The sequence below is a fragment of the Colias croceus genome, chromosome 15 (genome assembly GCF_905220415.1).
Source record: "Colias croceus chromosome 15, ilColCroc2.1".
NCBI lineage: Eukaryota > Metazoa > Arthropoda > Insecta > Lepidoptera > Pieridae > Colias > Colias croceus.
The window spans coordinates 6,583,717-6,605,759 of NC_059551.1; the positions used below are offsets into that span (position 1 = coordinate 6,583,717).

Below are 22,043 nucleotides of genomic sequence, written 5' to 3' on the forward strand. Positions count from 1 at the left end.
AACAAAATCCAATAAATTCTCATTATAATTTATCAACAAGGAAAAACATCCATTTTTATCATGGTCATCCTGATTATACAAAATAATAAATTAAAAATTGTCATATTTATAACGATTTACGATTCCGTCATAAACAACACGCACTTGTGAAGGTGACAACGAGAATCGATTTGCGATAGACACGATGTCTGATAATCGATTCCTGTTTCATCAAATGTAATCGATTTCACACTCGCCGTATTAAATCTTTGTCAAACGATATGATAAGTATGATATGAACGTAATGTGAAAAACGTGACAGAATTTTTAATTTATTCTCGGTATTAATCTGCATGAATTATAAACATTCACACACACATAAATACTTACCTACCTATATAGGTACCCATATTTTTAGTTGTATCAATGCGATAAACAATTATATATGTAATGTTGTAATCTGTAAATTTATCTGATATATTGCGGCTATCCAAACAAGTGTAATTATTGGACAAGGTACCGAGGTAAAAATTCTATAGAGATTATTAAATCATCACCTGATTTGATACAATTACATAATGAACATTTAACAAGAGCCGCGTAACTCTTTCAACAAACTACGTTATTCTCAATCGAAAAAATTACATACAGAATACAGATACAAAATATTATTTGGAAACTTAAAAGACTCTACCAATTGTTGATAATATTATTGAGATCTGTTTTTAAGTAGGTACACTACAGGATTGACCGTAAAATATTATAGTTCTATTTACACATTAAACATTCTCACTTTTAGTTTTAAACAATAGATACTTAAAACCTATTCACGAATCAGAATCCACACAACCTAGTAATTAGTTGCTACCGCGTCTGTTATTAAGATAAGTTCCTCAAAATATCCCCACGTTTCGAAACACCCAGCTCATAATTTATATAACTGGACATACAAAACCATTACACAAATAGTTGGCACAGCGCAGGTTCCTAAATAAATCCTTTAGCAAGAAAGTTTTTCGAGAACGCGATGCCAACTGAATTCGGAATGACTACGTGGACGGTGCGACGATTTAACTTTACTACCCTCACACCTCCCTTTGTTGCCAATTGCTATGTAGGTGGGTTGCGTAATATGTAACACTTATTTTGTTTTTGAGTGCTATTTCTTTTCTAAAAGATATTGGGAGATGATTGATGATTTCTAAGCGATCAGTGTGTTTGGTAGAGCACACGTAAAATTCTAGACTGAAGTGGCAGACGATGATAAACGTTTGAGTATAAATGTTTTGTGATAAAATATACCGGTCCTATGTATATATTATACATATGTGATAAAGGATTTCCTATTTCTTGGAAGAATCTTAACACAACACTGTCAAAGATAATTAAGTAGATATTTTAGAGTAGCACTAAGTGAAAACTATTGTGACACTTTTGAATAGTGTACTAATGTATTAATAACTATTGACACTGCATAAAAATCATCTATTATCTATTACAAAACCAAGTTGCTCTTTTAAATAAAACATTTTCATCAGCTGACAGATAGGTCAACATTCAATTCAACAAAGCCCATCATTGCGACTCGATAAGAACTTTAACTTGCATATAAATCCTAACCGATAACAGTCCCGATCAATGGTCACCAAAAGAAATGGTTTAAAATGTCGAATTTAAATCGCGCCGACAAAGGGCGAGCCATTTCAATTTAACGAAGAGAGCGAATCGAAATGTGCGATAGCCGCTAGCCTCCTGGGGCGATCTATAGAATTTATAGAGGCAATAAACGTGCATTGGAGTGTTAGAGTGTTAGAGGTATTTCTTTGAATTAGATGACACGGGGAAAATTTTCAAGGGACTTTTCTTGAACTGATAAATGTACCTATATCGCTCTTATCAAGTTTAGATTGTTGCTTTATCTGTTTCATACAGTTGTTACGGTCAGTCTTTTGATTTTAATATCATGAAATTAGACGGCCAGTGTTAGTTAAAAATTGAAGGATATTTTTAAATGCTACTTATTAAATGTTGTACTCTTTATACCAATCAACATATTAAAGATACGCAATTGAAAATACAGGTACGTTATTCGCTTTTCCGTCTAACTTTCACTACGTTAGCGCCCATTGATAACAAAGAGTGTTAATTTGAAGTATCATGTCAAATTAAATAATCGTGGTGTAATTGAACCGACGATCAGTGAACAAGGGCATCATCAATCACCACACCCTACACATTGTGTCACACGCGATAAGCTTTCGCGGAATATTGTTTGTCTTTCATGTCTTCTATAATTATAATTGGAAATTTGATAAATATGGAATGTGTGACAGGATTTTTTACGTTGATTGGTATTACGAGACGTCGTATTTTTAAATTAATTCGATTTTGTTATAACAATTAAATTAATATTTTCTTATTTGGTGTTAATATTGAATGTCTAAAATCACTATTTTTTAAATTAAATATCACTTAAAACATTTTAATAAATCTCTACAAAAATCACAACATTTTTTTCTTATTTAACCATTTCAATTTCCATAATTATTCATTTACAATTTTACATTACAAATATCGCTATAAGTTTATATTTTAAACCGTAACATTAAAGCCACTTAGAGCGTTATCCTCACTTCAGTTTTAGTAGTCATTAGAGGAAATCTCGCTAATGTCTTGAGGTCTGCCACCGCGTATTGTGGGGGAGCCAGACAGATTGAAAATTAATGCTCTTTATGTATAGAGCCGTTTTTACTGCTCTGAACTCTTAGTTATAGCTTCAATACCATAACATTGTGTATGTTGAGTGCTTCGGATTGAACAATTAGAATTTTTATTTGGTTAACATTTTTAATTTTGTCAAACTTTATTTTTAACTCTCTTTTAAGTAAAGATTCAAGCTTATACAGCAGCCTGCAATAAACATTCACTAGGTTGTGGCATCTACACTTAAATATTTTGTAACATTTCACTTCATTATTTGGAAATACTTGGATGGATTCTCTATAACCGTTTTTACTGAAACAAAATGCGGCTCCGTACTATTTTTCACTACTTTTATTACTATAATTTAGATTGTTTAGATTAGGGCGTTAAACATACAATATCAATATATGGATAGTAAATAATGCATATATATACCTTTACAGTTCAGACATAAATTTTCCTAATTAAATTTTTATGATAATAAACTCACAACATAACGGTTATAACCGCGTCCGACGCGGTTCCTTCTTACACAAGGGTATATTTGACTTGATAGTACAATACAACCGACTTCCATTGACTTCAGTTCCCTTCGCAATTGCACTCCGGGCCAGCAATTACCAATCGCTAACAACAGATACATTTGTATGACAATGTGTTTTAAAGTAACATGATATCGTATGGCGTTACTCGCCTATTGTATGCTCGCTGATATTTCGCAAGTTATAATAAACATGTCTAAAAATATCAATCGTTTACGTTCGCGTGTGACTACAACAGTTGCATTTGTGTATTTGTTTAAAAACGTCATTACATAACACATTGAATAATAAATCAAGAATCTAATATTTATGAAAACGTTACTTTTCTTTGGAAAATTTGGCAAAATTGTGCTATCTAAGGTGCTCCCTTCTATTTCAAATTCACATATTTTTAATCTTTGAAAATGTAGGTATTATCTTTTAGACGTCCTATCATAAACTTTGTTAAAAACACCAATATACATCCTATAAAACGTATCATCGATGCAAGCAGCGACGACATTAAAATACTATTATAAAACTAATCTAACATCCTTATTCCGTGTCGGCGTTATTTGAACTTTTTATCATTAGATAGAGCTATCTGCTACAATGTAAGCTTGACCTTCCGCTACTCTGGGAATTGATAGAACGACCTTCCACCTCGTTTCCGAACGTTTTCACAGAATAATACTGTTTACTAAACACTACTAAGTATACTAATCTTATTAGTTTTATATCTGTACGTTTTACGCTATCGTTAAACATTTCCAGGTCAGAGGTGAAGATTTCGTATTGAATTTACGATGTTACATTTTTAATGGTGGTTTAATATTCAATTTACTGTAAGTACTTCTTTTATAAATGGGTATTCAGCATTGAAAAATTCTACGTTCCTTTATAAATTGGTATTTTGTACTAAAAATAAACACACCAAAATATATCACACATTAAAAGGATATTAAACGAGATAATAACGTAGGTCCCATTAGTTAAAATTTTGCATTGAGTGACAGAATCTATTTTTTTTCTTGTGTCGTTTCTACGGAAATTAAACGGAATATGGATTAATGAGATCAATTTTATTTTCATGTCTTAGCTGTTGAAGTACCTATATAATTAAGAAATTATTAAATTACTTTTTTCGCTGAATTCCTAAGTCAAGATTTATTAAAAAAACTAGCTTCCGCCCGCGACTCCGTCCGCGCGGATGTCGGTCTTCGCGTGGATGGTTATTTCTCCATTTTGAGTACCTCTGTCAATAACATCTTATAAATATCTATTGGACCCAATTCCCAAATACGGCTAGGCCTATAATAATACGCAACGTGAGTTCGCGGTTCTACGGAACAACGTCTATGGATAAAACTGAAAAATTAAGATTAATTTTTTTCTACGTATTTTTCCAGGATAAAAAGTATCCTATTTTACGCCCAGGATAATAAGGTATAATTATACCAAGTTTCATCGAAATCGAACCGCTAGTTTTCACGTGATGCCTTCACATACAGACAGACAGACAGACAAAATTTTTTTTAATCACATATTTGGGTTTGGTATCGATCCAGTAACACCCCCTGCTATTTATTTTTTCAATATTTTCAATGTACAGAATTGACCCTTCTACAGATTTATTATATGTATAGATAAGTTTTCCTATTAATTTCAACCAAGATCCGTCCTATTTCTCATAACCAAAAACTGTAAGAAACTAATTAGACAAATATTATTTACGTTTCTATTATATTCTTCAATAGAAATAATCTGTTATATCAAAGCATGGAGAAGCTAGTAATACGAAATTCCAAAACATTCCCAGTATTATTCAGTCCTCGTGATAGGTCGCAGGGCACCCACTGTGATCTGTCACAGGCGAAAGTCGAAAGGGTTTTGTCGCGCGAATTAAATCAGCCAGCGGGAGGCTTCAGAGGTGACGAGCAATTGATCGTAACCGGTTATATCCGGTCTTTATGTGTGTCACTCTTTCCCCTAGATTAGGCGTTACTATGGACACGAGAGATTTCATTTAATCACACACACAATTTTATTTAACGTCATAAGTTTAATTTTGATAGAGATTTACACAATCCATACTAATAGGTATTATGAAGCTGAAGTTTGTTAGTTTGAACGTGCTAATCTCAGGAACTACTTGTCCGATTTGAAAAATTAGTTCGGTGTTAGATACCTAGCCCATTTATGGAGGAAGGCCCATTTGTCGTCACGCTAAGACCAACATTGCGGGTAAAACCGCGGGCACAGATTACTAGCCGTGATATAAAAATGGACTGATACGTACTTAAATTATAGTCATACGATATTACGAACGTTTATCATTTGTTTGTAATTTGTATATTCGTATATCTTCATATTATTATCTTTGTATATGTAGTGACTCAGATGAAAATTGGAGCGATTGAATCACGTTTAGAATAGCTTATCACGTTTATCATCTAGCCGAGGTAGATAACTATTATATAATTCATTCAAAAAATTTAAACCATGCCAAACTAAGTCACCAATATTATAATTGTATTATAGTTCATAACAGCCATATTATACAAGAAAACAAACATAAATAACATAAACATAATTGTTACTAATTTATCTTTGATAAAGTTTGCACCTCTGAATAAACACGTTGCGTAAACAAACCTTGAACTTAAAGTTAATCAATCAATCATAAATTTCATAACGAAAGGACAGGGGAGAATTTCATCTGTTACTCGATCAAATAATTACCGTTTCGATAAAATATTGGCACAGCTTCCCTTACGATGTCGCAACCCCGCGAGCCACGACTGTCGATGTCACCTTAATTTACGACATTCAATTATAAATTTCACATCTTCCTACAGACAGACAGTTTTAAATAGAACCCTATGATCCTTCTAATAAAGCTCAATTTATAATATATACGCTTGAAGATGAGAAAAGTTCCAAGCGATATTCGATTGGAACAGTCTCGAGTTAGAAAAATATTTGATAAATTATTATAATGGAAATAAAATTCACATTTTGTACAAATTAACAAACTTTCGTGGGGAAATTGTTATTTATTATATGTAGAGTATTACTCAAGTCTCTATCTCTATCTATATTATAAGTGTTTTATATTGGGGCATTATGGTAATAATTACCGCGTTATCACTTCATTAAATAAATATAAAGATACCCGCGCATGCCGTGACGGACAGAGTGATAATGTTAATGAAGCTTCAGTTTCCCGTAATTAAAACCGTTCGTTAGGCGAAAAGATAAAAATGATGATTAGGAATAATAGTTATTTTATGGCGCAATTTCAATAGCAAAAGTCGTTTCCTCCAACTGGCCTTTGACATCTATATTCCCCTAATTAAATTTTTATGTGCGGGCTTTGTTATCGTTCAATGGTTATCAAGTGGTTGTTACGTGACCTTAACTCGGCTTCAGAGAAATTTAAGGAAACCCTAAAATGGGTCAGTTATTGATTCCGTCACAAAGTGAGAGTTCATAATTAGGTAGCACAAGTAATGCAAACGTAACAAACAACATATTTTTCAGGTAACAGAAACATAATAAGGATTGGGAGTTGAGAAAATTTACTTTGAATTATTATTTATTACTAGCTTTCCACCCGCGGCCGCGGCATCGCTCACGCAGAAGAAAGAAAAACCCGCATAGTTCCCGTTCCCGTGGGATTTCCGAGATAAAACCTATCCTATGTCCTTTCTCGGGTATCAAAATATCTCTATACCAAATTTCATACAAATTGGTTCAGTAGTTAAGGCGTGATTGAGTAACAGACAGACAGACAGAGTTACTTTCGCATTTATAATATTAATATGGATTCTTATGCGTAGGTACCTAACACATAGAATTACACAAGAAAGAATCAGTCGAGAGGAAAAAATATTGTTAAAAACATAATTACCGGGGAAAATAGGAAGTAATTTGAGATAATTTATCTAAACACAGACAGAGGGCTAAGCCAGAACACGAGGATGTTATTAAGCTGCCAGAAGCCAGTGGCTTTATTTATATAATAAAAATCATTTGACGAGGGTTTGCCATTAATTTCGGCGACAATGTGATAAATAATAAGAGAGGTGTAATGCGGGGGCGGCATCCCTCTAAAATGTCGCTTTGATGGGCTGGTTTTGAAGTTTTGACGGCTCACATCCTAATTTTCTTTTTGACGCCCTAGAGAGCTATCCCCGCAACTTTTCAATAACAGTTATTCTTTGTCGCTATATTTCAATTTCAACTTTGACATTGCCAGTTAAAAATCTATAAGGAAAATTAATAATGAAATATTGGCGCGTTAAAATACTTTGGAACAATGTTTACGATAAGTTCATGTTATTTTTCGGTATCTAAACTCTACAGTAATTACACATTATATTTTTTGGTTTTGTTGTTTTATGTGAACATACAGTTTTAAGAGCCGTTTATTGCTCAGTAATTACCTATTTGTTTATACGAATAACACAACGCTGTAAGAGAAATTACCTACGTATAATTTACATTAACCTGCATGTATGTATCAAGAAGTGGAGTAATTTCGACGTAATAGGCTTCAGAGGGAATTAATTAAATTAGCTGCATGCTTGCCCTATGACAAGGCGATTGTGCGACATTCAAAGGACGTCCGAAACAGATGTATTGGCATAATCGATGCATGTTGCATCGACACGCGGGCGAATATATTGTCAATTAATCATTTTTCATTTATACTAGCTTGGTTCCGTGGCTTTCTCCGTATTTTTTAAATATAACTTATCGTAAGTTCTCACTCATTCTCATGACTTCTTATTTCTCATTTTAAGTTAAAAAAAATGTGTTGTAAACCATGTAATGGTTTAATTAATGTTTTTATTTATAATGAGATTAAAACAAGTGTTCTTTTAAGTATTAGTATTAGTGCTATATTAATTCACCTTTTAACTTCATCCAACGACGGCTTCACCTGATCAAGTCTACATCATATCAACAAAATTCCACACTATTCAAAAATATAATTAATTTATTACTATTTATCAAATCTCGTATGATATAGACAGAGATAGCGAAACTATGATGATAAAAATACATAGGTACCTAATATTATAGGAATTGTTTGTATTTTTACGCGAATTCATAATGTTTGCTCTTAACACATTTAGACAATTGATTATTATTAAGGAAATATTATCTTCCTATCTAATAATGAGTGATTAATAATAATTAGCAATGGGCTTAATTTCTTACGAATCTTTTTATTTTCGTCTGGGAATTTTGGGCGCGATAAAACATGGATTAAATGTTTATATCTATGTGTTCTTAAATTTAATCTAAATCTGTTTCGTGATGTCATTATCATCACATAAACATCGCTTACAAAATATGTATTTTAAACGAGAAAGCATTAATAAACATACCTACCTATAACCTAATAGATAGGTAGATAAATACAGTTTTCGATATTAACAGTTGAACAAATTAATAGCTGATAAAAAAGTAACAACTCAAACAGATATTGCATGCACATTCGGTCCCAGTAAATCAAATTTAACTCGACTATGCGATTCATGACATGGCGCGTGATCCGTGAAAAATTGCTTATTTTAAAATGCTATTTCCCTTTTATACAGGGTGTTTTTTTTTTAAGATACATTGATCAGCTCTGAATAATATTACAAAACGAAAGAAGATAAATTGTAAAAATTAAATATTTTATAATAAAAAAGTAATAAAACAACATTGAAACTTCGTAGGTTCTAAATTAATTTTATCAAATTCATTGTGGTATGAGTTTGATCGCTGTTGTGTAACATGTAGTATAATTGAGTCGATACATATCAAACTCCGGTAAGTCCACTCCCCGCCAAAATTGAGATAACAATGGCGCCAATTTTGAATTGTAAAACTAAACCAGTCTGTACTTTTCAATGTTAGGTAAGTCAATCGTATCTATATTAAAATAAGGTTTAAAGTAAATGTTTTTTTTCAAACTCCGGTATGTCCGTCGACAGTGGTTTATCAAACTCAGGTAAGTCCATTTCGACCAATCACAGCGCAGTATGGCACTAAAATGGCTGCCATTTCTCTCAATTTTGTTGAAGCTAACACGTGTGACCAATGCTTATAAATCGTTTTAATTGATAAATGATGGAATATGACAGTTTTACTATAGAGGTGGTGGTTCTAGACAAAGCAAGGAAAAAAACAATACCAAAAGCTAAAACAGACAAGGCTCAGAAAACAGCTCAAAGATAAATGAAACTAGACGCACAGCACACGCACAGTAGTTATTCCCAGCCATGAAGCCCAGGGCCGAACTGAGATTTTTTCAACCGTTTTGATTTATTGACCCCTCTCTTTGCCCAGCAGTGGGATGATAAAGGTTAATAATAATAATAATTTGTATCTTTTAATTTACATATTTTATTTTAATGTCCAATACTTACAACGCGACAAACTATCTACCCATTTCCATCACCTCAGTACGTCCCAAAACTGAGTTCTATCAAATCCCTGTAAGTCCATTAGAGATTTTTCAAATTCCTGTAAGTCCAAGACAATGTTTTTCAAAACCCGGTAAGTTTTGCTGGTACATATCAAACGCCTGTATGTCCAGATTTAAATCTAATTTTGTGGTATAATCATCAAGTAATACATTTATTTTTCTTCGTAAAAATAATTCTAATGTATTATATTATATCCGTCATAAATTATAAAGGTCCAAACATATTGTTTTTTTAAGTTATTAAAAATACCTCGATTCCCACATTTCTGTTAGAATGGACTTACCGGAGTTTGATATGTATCGACTCAATTTATACGGAATTTAAATCTTCTTATTCCAAACTAGCTTCCGCCCGCGACTCCGTCCGCGCGGATGTCGGTCTTCGCGTGGATGGTTTATTTCTCCATTTTGAGACCTCTGACAATAACATCTTATAAATATCTATTGGACCCAATTCCCAAATACGGCTAGGCCTATAATAATACGCAACGTGTGTTCGCGGTTCTACGGAACAACGTCTATGGATAAAACTGAAAAATTAAGATTAATTTTTTTCTACGTATTTTTCCAGGATAAAAAGTATCCTATTTTACGCCCAGGATAATAAGGTATAATTATACCAAGTTTCATCGAAATCGAACCGCTAGTTTTCACGTGATGCCTTCACATACAGACAGACAGACAGACAGACAGACAGACAGACAGACAAAAATTTTTTTTAATCACATATTTGGGTTTGGTATCGATCCAGTAACACCCCCTGGTATTTATTTTTTCAATATTTTCAATGTACAGAATTGACCCTTCTACAGATTTATTATATGTATAGATAACAATAATTCCAAATTTAAATTCCATTTTTTTTATAAATTCGCGACATTCATAATATATCGTTTTATCTATTATTAATTTTGTAAGAAGGTTTTTCACAAAACTATACTCGTTTCTAATTCTTACATTTTCCACTTTGAAGATACAATTTATTACCTGACCCAAAAAATGGTACATTTCGAACATCCTGTATATCGCATACGAATGGTGTCCATATATCATGCAGTGCTCATCAGGTTTTTATTAAAAACTGTTTCAGACGAATTTGGGAGCCGTTGGTTTGATTATAAGTATTTGTTATGTTATGAATATAGGTTTATGGATGCACATTTTAATATTGATAAAGAAATGTATCCTATATAACACTAATATTATAAATGCGAAAGTAACTCTGTCTGTCTGTTACTCAATCACGCCTTAACTACTGAACCAATTTGTATGAAATTTGGTATAGAGATACATATTTTGATACCCGAGAAAGGACATAGGCTACTTTTTACCCCGCAAAATAGGATAGGTTTTATCCCGGAAATCCCACGGGAACGGGAACTATGCGGGTTTTTCTTTAATTTCGTGGGCGAAGCCGTGGGTGGGAAGCTAGTGCTTAATAAAAATACAATTAAACCTAAAATAAAAAAAAATGACTTGATCTATTTCGAGTCAACTGTTTAATTCCAGCATTCATGTTTGTTACTTTAATGGTTGTTAAAAATGTAATAAAATTATTAACTTGTTTAAAGACGATATTAGTATCGTCCAACCTCGCAATTTTCTCTGCTATTTAGTATTATCCAAAACACACACAAAAATCACAAATGGATAAGATATTAATATATCAACATTTTATTAATCTTCATATCTCAGTGATATAGGTTACGTAAAAACGATATGAAACATCTGCTACTTTAAATCAAGCCAAAATAGAGATAAAGTTAAGGTTTAAAATGTTATTTTAATAAGAGTACTTACTAGTACAGAGTAAGTAATCAAAAATGTGTGCGTGTACTAGTGTACACACGTAAGAAGTGAAACTTCTTTATGACCTTATTTTTCAAAAAATAATTTACTATATGCAACTTTACAGAAATACGTCGAATCACGCGTGGTAGAGATAAGAAAAAGATGGCGCGTAACGGAAAAATGTCAGGCGTAACGAAAAAATGGTACACTAAATTTTTTTCCAACCCCGATAAAGAAGTTTCACTTCAAAAAAATTCGAAGCTGTAAAATCTGACCTGTGATTAAATATTTTTGGAGCTAGCAGACAATTTTAAGTCCATACTTTTAATTTAATATATTTAAAAATATATTAGAGGATTTTTTTTTCAATTTGGATATTATTTCAAAAAGGCAGTCTAATAATGTGGTACAAAATTACGACCAACAAGGAATACCATGTGAAATATATAAACTTAAGCATTTTATAAAATAATATATAAAAACAAAATGCGTGAGAGAATAACCGCTAAATGTTTTCGGGATTTTTTGTAATATTGAACAATAATTGTATTGCGTATAATGACATAGTTTTCGTCATCTGCCTTCAAATTATCGTAATTATAAACTACGGCCCACTTCAAACCTCTCAGGTTGCTGTCCAAATATACGTTAGGGTCCGTTATGCTTCTTGCAATCAAAAGAATTCTATCGCAAAGTCGGACCCCATATCTATTCTTCTCCTACCCTACCTTGAAAGTACAATTCAATCAAAACAAACCCTTATTACCGTAGCATAAAATTGATTTTGCGTAATGCGATAATGTTATTGAAAGTCGAGTGTCTACTAAAGAAAATAGTCAATAAACAAAAGTTTAGTTAAATTAATGCTTAACTTCTTATGTCCGTGTGCATATAAACAGCGTGTGCTTTGAATTGGAAATGTTTTTTTTTTTTTTATTTAAGGAAGTAACTGATAATCGTATCAATTCGATAGGTAATATCTAATATTATATTAGTGTAGCTTTGTATATGTAAGATAAAGATTATATCCTACGTATCATTAGTTTCTTCTTTAAAAAAAATCATTCTATTGTTTTCAATGATTATTATTAGAACAATAAAACATATCAAGACAAAATATTATAAAAGTTTATTAATGTATTGTGTATAAATTAATTAATCCACGAATAAATAATAATGAACAGCTGTATACCGTTTACACAGATCGAAGAACAAAACTGAGCTCTCTTGATGAAGCCCTTGAAATAATAAAGGTATCCACATTGTGTACGGGAATCGAATCTACTGCTATACACAATTGTTTTTTACCCCACTGCGTCCGCGGACAAAAGATGTTCTGATAAAATCATTGCATTCGTTAATATACTTCATTTTTCTTGGGAATTCGTTTAGACTTTAGTATACCTATGGCATATTTGTTTAGACTTTAATTAAATCTGTTATGATTTTTAAAAAGAATTATTTCTTTGGACTCTTTTTTTTGAATTTACTTTTGCAACAACATAAGTACACGTTATTTTACGAACTAACGGTATTCAAATAGATTTTAAGTGATCCCAGTCCAGAACGATTAACACGAATTGAAAATTATGGGTTCGTTATATTTTACGACTCCTATCTATATTATTTTATTATTAAACAAACACAAGTAGGTAATGGTCTGAACTCACACGTTTAATTAACTCTATTTGTTCTAATTACACGACATTACACAATCCATAGATATAACGACAATCCATAAAAATACGCAGATGTGACAAATTGCAAATTTTACTCTTTCGTTTTTTATACAAAAAGTGTTTTTTTTCCCCATTTTCGGATCCGCATTGTGACGAATTTCGCACGGTTCGTTATGACAATCAAAGTGTCACGCCGAGTTGAATACAACTAATTTTGGTTTTAAACCCTTCAGCGGCCAAAGGGTTAGGTGTTTGGAGATGAGAAAGGCCCTATCTTCAGAAGATGTCTTTGTAAAATCGAAAAGGGTTGATCCCTTCCTTGACCTCTGGCAGAGGTTAATTTTTTTGGAAATGTGTGAATCTTCGGTATAAGGTTAATCAGAGCCTATTGTTAATACAAAATCTTATCTTACTGTGTCACCTTTTCGCATTTGATTCTTATTATTTTGACACAATTGTACTCTTTGACCCGATTTTAACTTGTTTATCTAACTACTGTATTACTTAGTTACAATTTAATATTTATATCAATTTGTGGAATACGGAGTAAAAATTTAAGAAATTTACATTGTCTATTATCAATTTATTAGCTTCTTATAGTACCTACGCTAACGACAAACTAACTGTGTTTTATTTGCCCAAAATCGTGATCATAGAATTGACTTGATAAAAATATATGCAAATAATTTTAAACCAAATCAGTATTCATTTTAACCCAATACCTATGAAAGCTTCTCTTTACACTTATGAGTATTTTCCAGATTGTATCTCACACCAGGACAGATATAAAAGCATTCGTACACTGGACACACGCTGTGATCCATAGGCGTCCATACCTTAATAGTCCATGCTATACATGTATGTATACATCTTAACAATTTCTATACCTTATGTCTGGAAGCATAAGGTAAAATATCCCTTGATAATTACACAGAATGTAGCCACAGGGCGTATCTATACTGTAAAGGTAATGATGTGAATAACTCCTTAGAAATCCTTTTACCGATTATCATTTGAATGACAATAAAAAGTCAATTCACAAGGGCAGTACTAATAACTGATAAATATATAATTCACACAAGTACATGCTCATATAGCTGTATACTTAGCACATGCGTATATAGCATCTTTTGTTAGTAGCGTTTACATAATTTGTTTTCGTAAACGTTTTCTTTATGATACATAATTTATAAATTCTAAGGTAGAATTGGGCATGTCTTGTATGTATATGTACCACAAGGCCAATCGTTATCACAGCAATGTAACTCTGATCTTAATACTTTATATCAAATATACGTACTTTCTCAATTTATTCGAATAAACAGAGCTTTCACTGTCCGTAAAAAACAACGCTACGCCTACGCTACGTCGTAGCTCGTAGTCTCATCGATTTGTGGCTACAAATGACAAACTTTTTCAAGATGGCGCGGGGGCGTAGGGGATGCTCATATTTTTTACTGTCGTCAGGGTGAGCAGTGGAGCCGATCGCGACATTGCTCTCCACTCCTTTTAAAAGCTGAGGGCTCAGTGTGTGGTATATCGCTGTCTGCGTTTTACTATGTGTATCCGTGCGTGCTTTCAATTTTGATCTTAGACGTTATGATGCTGAATGCTGAGTCTTTATGTGGAATAATGAATGAATGAAACAATAGAATATATTCAAACGTTACGTTACGTTAACGTACGTTCTTGTCTATAGAATACGTATAGGCACTTAAGAATATAGAGCTGCACGATTTCTATTAAAAACAAAATCAAAAAGTTACTCAAAATGAACATAAACAAAAATAAAGATAAACACAACAAGTTCAATATCAAGTAAATAAAGTTACTCAAACAATAACATTGATAATGATTATAAATACATATAATCCGACTTAAATTTTAAATATGCATTATTTCTATTGTCTAATCGAAAACTCGTCTGTCTGTTTATAATAGATAATTGATGATAAAACGATGCTATGTCACTGACAGTATTATCTTGTATGTTATATATCGGTAAGGTTGAAGTTATAAACGTCAACGAGTAGATAACATAGTCCAGTCACTAGTGGAATCGGAAGCGAGTAAATATCCTGCAGTATGTTTACCGTTACCGTACTGGCTTGGCTATGAGAACGTAGCAACTGTTTTGGGTATTAAAATTATTAATGTGATGTATTCCATCCATTATCATAACCGGGGATAAGGATTGCTAAACCCGAAAATACCTTGACTTTTAGTTTTGAAATTCATTTTCATCATGTATTTTCCTTGTGTGTAATTTTGTACAAATTGACATGGAAGCAACCATGGCAGATACTTATTTTTTAATGAAAGCTCCTTAAAACAATTCATTTAATATGCAATCATTTTATTCGTCTGCTTTTAAAAGATACAGTAAAATTAATAAACCTCACTAAAAACCGCTACGAGTTACAATATATTGCAATATATTTATTGTTAGGATTACAAACAATAAATTGCCGTTTTAAAAATAGCCAATTCCCAAAATTTCACTTGACCCCCTATACGTTGTCTGTAACAATGTACACAACTGGTAGCAGTCAAAATTAATTTCACATAGCTTGCGGCGGACCTGCCGGGGTAAGTCTATCTCGGTTAGACACGTGCAATGTATACCTAATCATATTTTAAACCGCAAACAGCTTTGGGCTTATTGGATTGAATAAACTTGTTTTTAATGCTGCAGTTTTTATAGGAACAATGTTCGTTTCACTATGATGCAACAATTGAAGATCTAATGTGATAATTAATATGTAAAGTTGTTTGTTTAATTATCTAATTATTAATTCATGATAAATACTTTATACTTTTTTATTACTTTTCCTTATATACCCGGCTAGCAGGAAACGTTTGAAATAAATAAAAAATGATTTTAATATGCAGCTTTGTACCAGCATCATTACGTAATAAAACTTAATTTCATTGTGCCTACTCAAATTTAAATTCAAAGGTTTGTTTCAAAAATATAAGTGTGCGGCACAATAACCTAACTTTCTGTTCTTTCACAGCTATTAACCAAAACTTCACAGCCCGGCACAATCAAGAAAATATAATTATTGAATATTATTAAGACACCCATCGTTAAAAATTAAACAAAAGCACTTAATAATTTCTGGTATATAGATTGCATTGAAACGGTCACGTCATTGCAGAAATATTATCTTTTTCTCTTCGGGCACCGCACCGCTGAACAACAAAGGGGTTTTAAAACAAAACGAACAAAAGACCAAAACAATGGTCACAGTTTAATGTGAGAGTTCGCGACTATTATGTTTGAATATGGGAAGAACAGACTCTCGTAATGATGAAATCATTCAAATTGAAGCGAAATTTTATTCCGCATTTGATTCATATTTCACTCTCTGAAGAGCCTTTAAAAATTATATATTATATTTATAACAATGTCAAGTACCGCCATGCTGTTTACGTTTTAATGATAATTCGGTTTGTATTTATGTCAAAACGGTACTACAAAACGAATGTACGAAATGTTTTAATCGCAAATAGCGTTTTCTATTTAGTGTGCTGCGTACTCTCCAAGTGTACAAGAATGCATAAAATTGAGTACACTGATAAAATAAGTATTACTATGGCAATTTTATTGCAATATCACGCGTATCGGATATATCTAAATATGCGAATCCTATTAAATCAGAAATAGGTATCCAATCAGTGGTGGCATGCTTCGATGCATTTATGCAGTCTTTATGGCGGTAATATACGGCCTCCGCACACGGACGTCTCAGCTTGCAATGTGTGCTTATTTTAAGTTAGTTTTATGTGACTGCATACCGACCGTTTCCATATGAAGAGATTTTCATATTGCATACTTTATGACGGACTGTTGATACTAGTACGTTTGCACACTAACATCTTCAATCAACCTTTATATTATGACGTAAGACATTTTTATCATAAAGATAAATGATTTCAGAGAAATATTTTATAGATCGTGTAAATAATGATAATCGCTAACATATTTTTAAAACATTACGTTGAGTATGAGATAATAGATAATAATACACATGAAATAACAAAATTATCAGAGCATGTATTGTTTGGAAAATACATATACTTATTGATATATTGAAAGATATATATATATATATTGATAGAGCAGGGTGTAGGTACCTACTATATTTATCCATTTTATTTAGGAACGCTACAATTATGTTTACGACTATATTCAAAAGTAATGTAGTACCTATATGTTTCATTCTCTTACAACGATACATTAAACAGCATATAACATAGCAGTGTAAATACGAGAGAAACATTTAACGCGACACTACATCCGCACGGTTTGTCAAACTCCCCTCGAATTGATAAAATGGCTCAGCCTCAAAAACGATAGAAAAATCTACAAAAGGCTGTTCCCTCAACGACTCTCAACCTAAACGCTTTAACTATGTCCCAACCCCATACTTCAGGATTGCTCACTCCACTTGTCTCCGAAAACCCGTGAATTTTTTATTGGATTTTATGTCTAATTGTTAGGGAGGAAGAGTTAACTTGGCTTACACGGGTCGAGATAATGATGGTACTTGAGGCGATGGTTTTGGTATTGCTTCTAATTGGCGCTGGTCCTCATGCAAAACTGTTGCACGCGCCACCCCTATATATTATAATCATTCGTCGGTTGTATACAGTGCCCCTATATATCTGGTAGACATAGCCGTAATCGTATATTATCATCAAATACTATTTAACACGTTATTTCGTTTAATATGAGCTTTATCCATGCATCAATATAAATCTCTTGTACAATCTGTAATTAGCTTTTGCATCCCTATCTGGGGTGGAGCAAATAAAACTTAACTCTTGGACGTGGAACGTGGCCATCGTTGTCTACACTTTAAGCCGCGAAGGTTTTCAACTTGGGAGCTATATAAAATCTGCGATGTTCTAACAGCACAGTTGTACATTTTTTCGGTTACTACTAAAATTCGTAAAATGTCTCCTTTTGACAAATTAACTGAAAATAGAAGGAGAAAGAAAGACGTTTTTAACACTACATGTACTAAAACAGTTTTTGAGTTTTTGAACACCAATTTAAAGCTAGGTCCATCTACCTCTATAATCGTCTTAATAATATTTTAGATATACATAGACTTAATCATCGTGATTTAAAATAAACAGTTATTCAATATTTGAAAACACTTTCCTATGAGGATACTGAGGCGCTTCTACACTACATTTTTTAATTTTTAATAGCTCAAACATACCCAAACATACACACACACACACACACGCATACACACGCACACACACACACACACACACACACACACACACACACAAATTGTGTGTATGAAATAAATATATTTTTCATTTTCATTACTATTTTACGTCATTTGTCTTCAGTAAATAAAAATTAAAAACAATTTCCTCGAGTACCTACTACGTATTAATTCGCAATTTATTTAGTAACGAATTTAATCGTATAAGGAAAATAATTTATTTCATTTTATCGTAGATTTTAATTTATTTAGCTATCAGATTTAGCTAATTACCCCAGATATTTTCTACAAAATAATATGTTAAATTGAACAAAATTTCCAAGAAAATATAATAGTAACAAGAAATATTTTCAATGATAACAACACAAGTAGGAACGTTACTAATGACTATCGATCGACCGAGAAGGCACACACACATCCACGATCAGAAAACTGAAGGTCAGCTGTAATCAAAGATTACGTGACGTCATTTATCAAAATATCGACTTGTTTTGCTTGACGACGAAAGACAAGACGAGAGACTGAGTTTATCGCGGCGCGGGCGTGCCGTATATTGCATACCGTTGGCTGCGACCCGGGACAATTTACGACCACAGTTAATGACACATGGTAACGACCGGGAAGAGATTTGACGACCACAGCGACCGCAATAAATATATTCTTTCATATACCTTTTATGTGCATCTGAAGTATAACTTAAAGAACGAGAACGTATCCAATATTTCATGTGTTCTGTTGCGCGAAATTAGAACGTTTCCCTACAATCAAGCTGTTCAGTCAGTCAGTACTGAGATGATTAAATGGAGGTGGAAAAGCAGCAAACAAAGCCAAAATAATGAATTCCTTGTTCATTTGAAATCTGCTCTACATCGGCTCTACCGAAATTTTATGTTTATGTCCTGCAAGATGCCTCGATTATTTTTCATTCGACTACCATGCAAGTTTATATTATTCGCCCGGGATTTTTACTTCGGTACTTGTATCATAAAATATTATTAACATACTTCCGCATATCGTATAAATCTTCCTATCATTTAAATAAAAAGTCTATGTCATTATTCCGCGAATTTTATAATAGGTACTGCCTTTTATTTTGTTGATTTATCCACCTTTATTATAAAATAAATATGAGTTATTACTTATTATCGTCTATTTATCAACCACCAACTGAATTCGTTTGATGTACTATTTTTCTTTATTTCGGCGATTTAGTTTTTAGATGACTTATATTTTTTGTAATTCACAGAAATTGGCCGCACAAATAGAATAGGCCTCTTTTCTTATAATTGAATTACGTAGTAAGATGCATGAGTAAATATGAGGTCATGCTAAACGTTCCAACTTGTAATATCTATAAAGGATTTTACAAATCTTATCTCGATACCAATTTGTGATATGGTCGTCGAGTAGTTAAATAGTAAACTGTACTATTGTAGGTATGTTTATTGAAAAGTTATAGTTGTGTTGGAGAAGCACATTTTCAAGCAAACTTACTTTCGTGTGTCTTTTCATCCGTTGTATAATACTATCTTTTACGTATCTACGTATCTAAGTCTGAGATACGTATAAAAATAAATAATTTTACTTGTTTTTATTTGCAAATTTTATACCACGTAAAGTTACACTCGCGATCTTTATAATAGTACAATTTGTAAAATTCGCTACTAATGAAACTTTGGTCTAACCGACTTACAAGAAAGCTTTCATACAAATACAAGCATAATAATAAGTATTAATTGCTATTTTCCTTATTCTATATTATATATGGATATAGGTAAATTTATTACGAGGAAGCGAAACAGCAATAAACTGTTGTAAAGATAAAATGATCGAACTCGAAAGCGATAACAGATACGTGGTATTTTTATCACTTCGATTTATTTTTTTCATTGCGAATCACCACATTTTGACAAATAGATTGGAAATCCACGTATATAACGATGAACACGAGAAAAAAAGTACCGCGTTAATTTTTAATGATTATTTCATTTAATTTTTAAATCTTCTTTAGGTGCGTTGACAGTAACATTTCATGGCAATGCCGTCATGGAGTAGGTACCTACGTCATGGAGCAAGGCGACGATTTTGGTATCTTTGAATCTTGCCGAAGAAATTTCACTTCTGACACGTGTGCTCGGCACACACGCTCTTTTTTATTGCAATTCGTCATTACATACCTGACAATAATTTACTGAACAATATGTGAATGCCAAAATCATGCAAACAATATAATTTTTTACAAAAATGCCCGTCAACATGAGTGGTCAAAAATTGTGATAGCAATTTTCGACCACTCATTTCGGCTTGATAATTATGAAATTCAAATGATGACGTAAGTATGACATAAAATACATAATAATAATTAAAACAAACTCATAATCTACACTAATATTATAAAGAGGAAAATTTTGTTTGTTGATTTTAATGAATAGGCTCATAAACTACTGGACCGATTTTAAAAATTCTTTCACGATTCGAAAGCTACATTATCCACGATTAATAATATAGGCTATATATTATCATGCTAAGACCAACAGGAGTGGGGCCACGCGGGTGAAACCGCGCGGCAAAGCTAGTAATTTATAAAAACTCACTAAGAAAGACGAATTTGACCACATTAACATATTTAAAATATTTTTACACCTTTTTACTACTTCTTTAGAGTCCTTTTTAAATGAAGCATTATGAATGTACTATCATAACAATTTATGTAAAGCGTTCTTAAAAACACAACTAAAAACTTACCTATAAAATCCTATATATTCACATTCGTTTCATTTAAAATACGACACACTCGCACTGTATAAACTCAAAACGATGTCTACCAGCGCATCATTCGAAGCCAATCTACTATCAGAATGATAAATTGTAGATTAGACAAAAGTATAATTTGTGACAAGTAATCAGTATTTGTTGTATCGCAATACTTGTGACAATCGGACATATTATCGAACTAAAACTATCGGAATACAGAGATATCGCCTTCCCATTCAATTTCGTGAAACGCAAAATGTTGATTTATTCCCTTTAAAATTGATAAATGTTTAGTTGAATTGTCTTTCGCTTCTCTTAACTGATTATAATTAATAGGTCACTTTACGTTGTTTACTTTGATCAACGTAACGTCACAGTTTTAGATTTTCTCCTACAATCAGTGTTACCTACTATTGCAAAAGTACCTAAATACCTTCACCCATTTGTCTTTTACAATACTGTAATTGTTTTCTTGACAAATGGAACCACACTTCATAATTAATTTTAAGGTAAAACTAAAAATCCATTCTAACTACATCCAGCCTGCAAAACATATAGGACCTATATCCAGATGGATTCACTAAATAGATATAAATTTCCACATTAAATATACCTACTGATAAAAAAAATTTACCTCCGTTATCATCATTATTTGCTGTCGGTTCGCCATCTTCTTCATTGCCTGAAAAAACAATAATTGTTGATTAATGTACAATAAATATTTTGATCATTAAAATTCTTTGCCTCAATTAGATATGTTTGGGTGAAGAAAAATAATGATATTAATCAATTTTTATGGCTTTTAAAATGTTTACATAAAGAATATCCTATTTTTGCCCCGAAGTTTAAATAAATCCTAATGTTATTACTCCCATTGAAG

General features: G+C 32.3%; 1 protein-coding gene across 1 annotated transcript in view; it reads right to left on the reverse strand.

Moving 5' to 3' along the window:
* The window catches only part of LOC123698057 (histone-lysine N-methyltransferase PRDM16-like), a 56,296-nt gene extending 34,465 nt beyond the window's left edge, over window positions 1-21,831 (reverse strand). Inside the window, exon 1 of the mRNA XM_045644651.1 lies at window positions 21,798-21,831. The gene's annotated coding sequence lies outside the window, so the exon portion shown is untranslated. The remainder of the gene's footprint in view (window positions 1-21,797) is intronic.
* Between the last annotated feature and the right edge of the window lie 212 nt (window positions 21,832-22,043).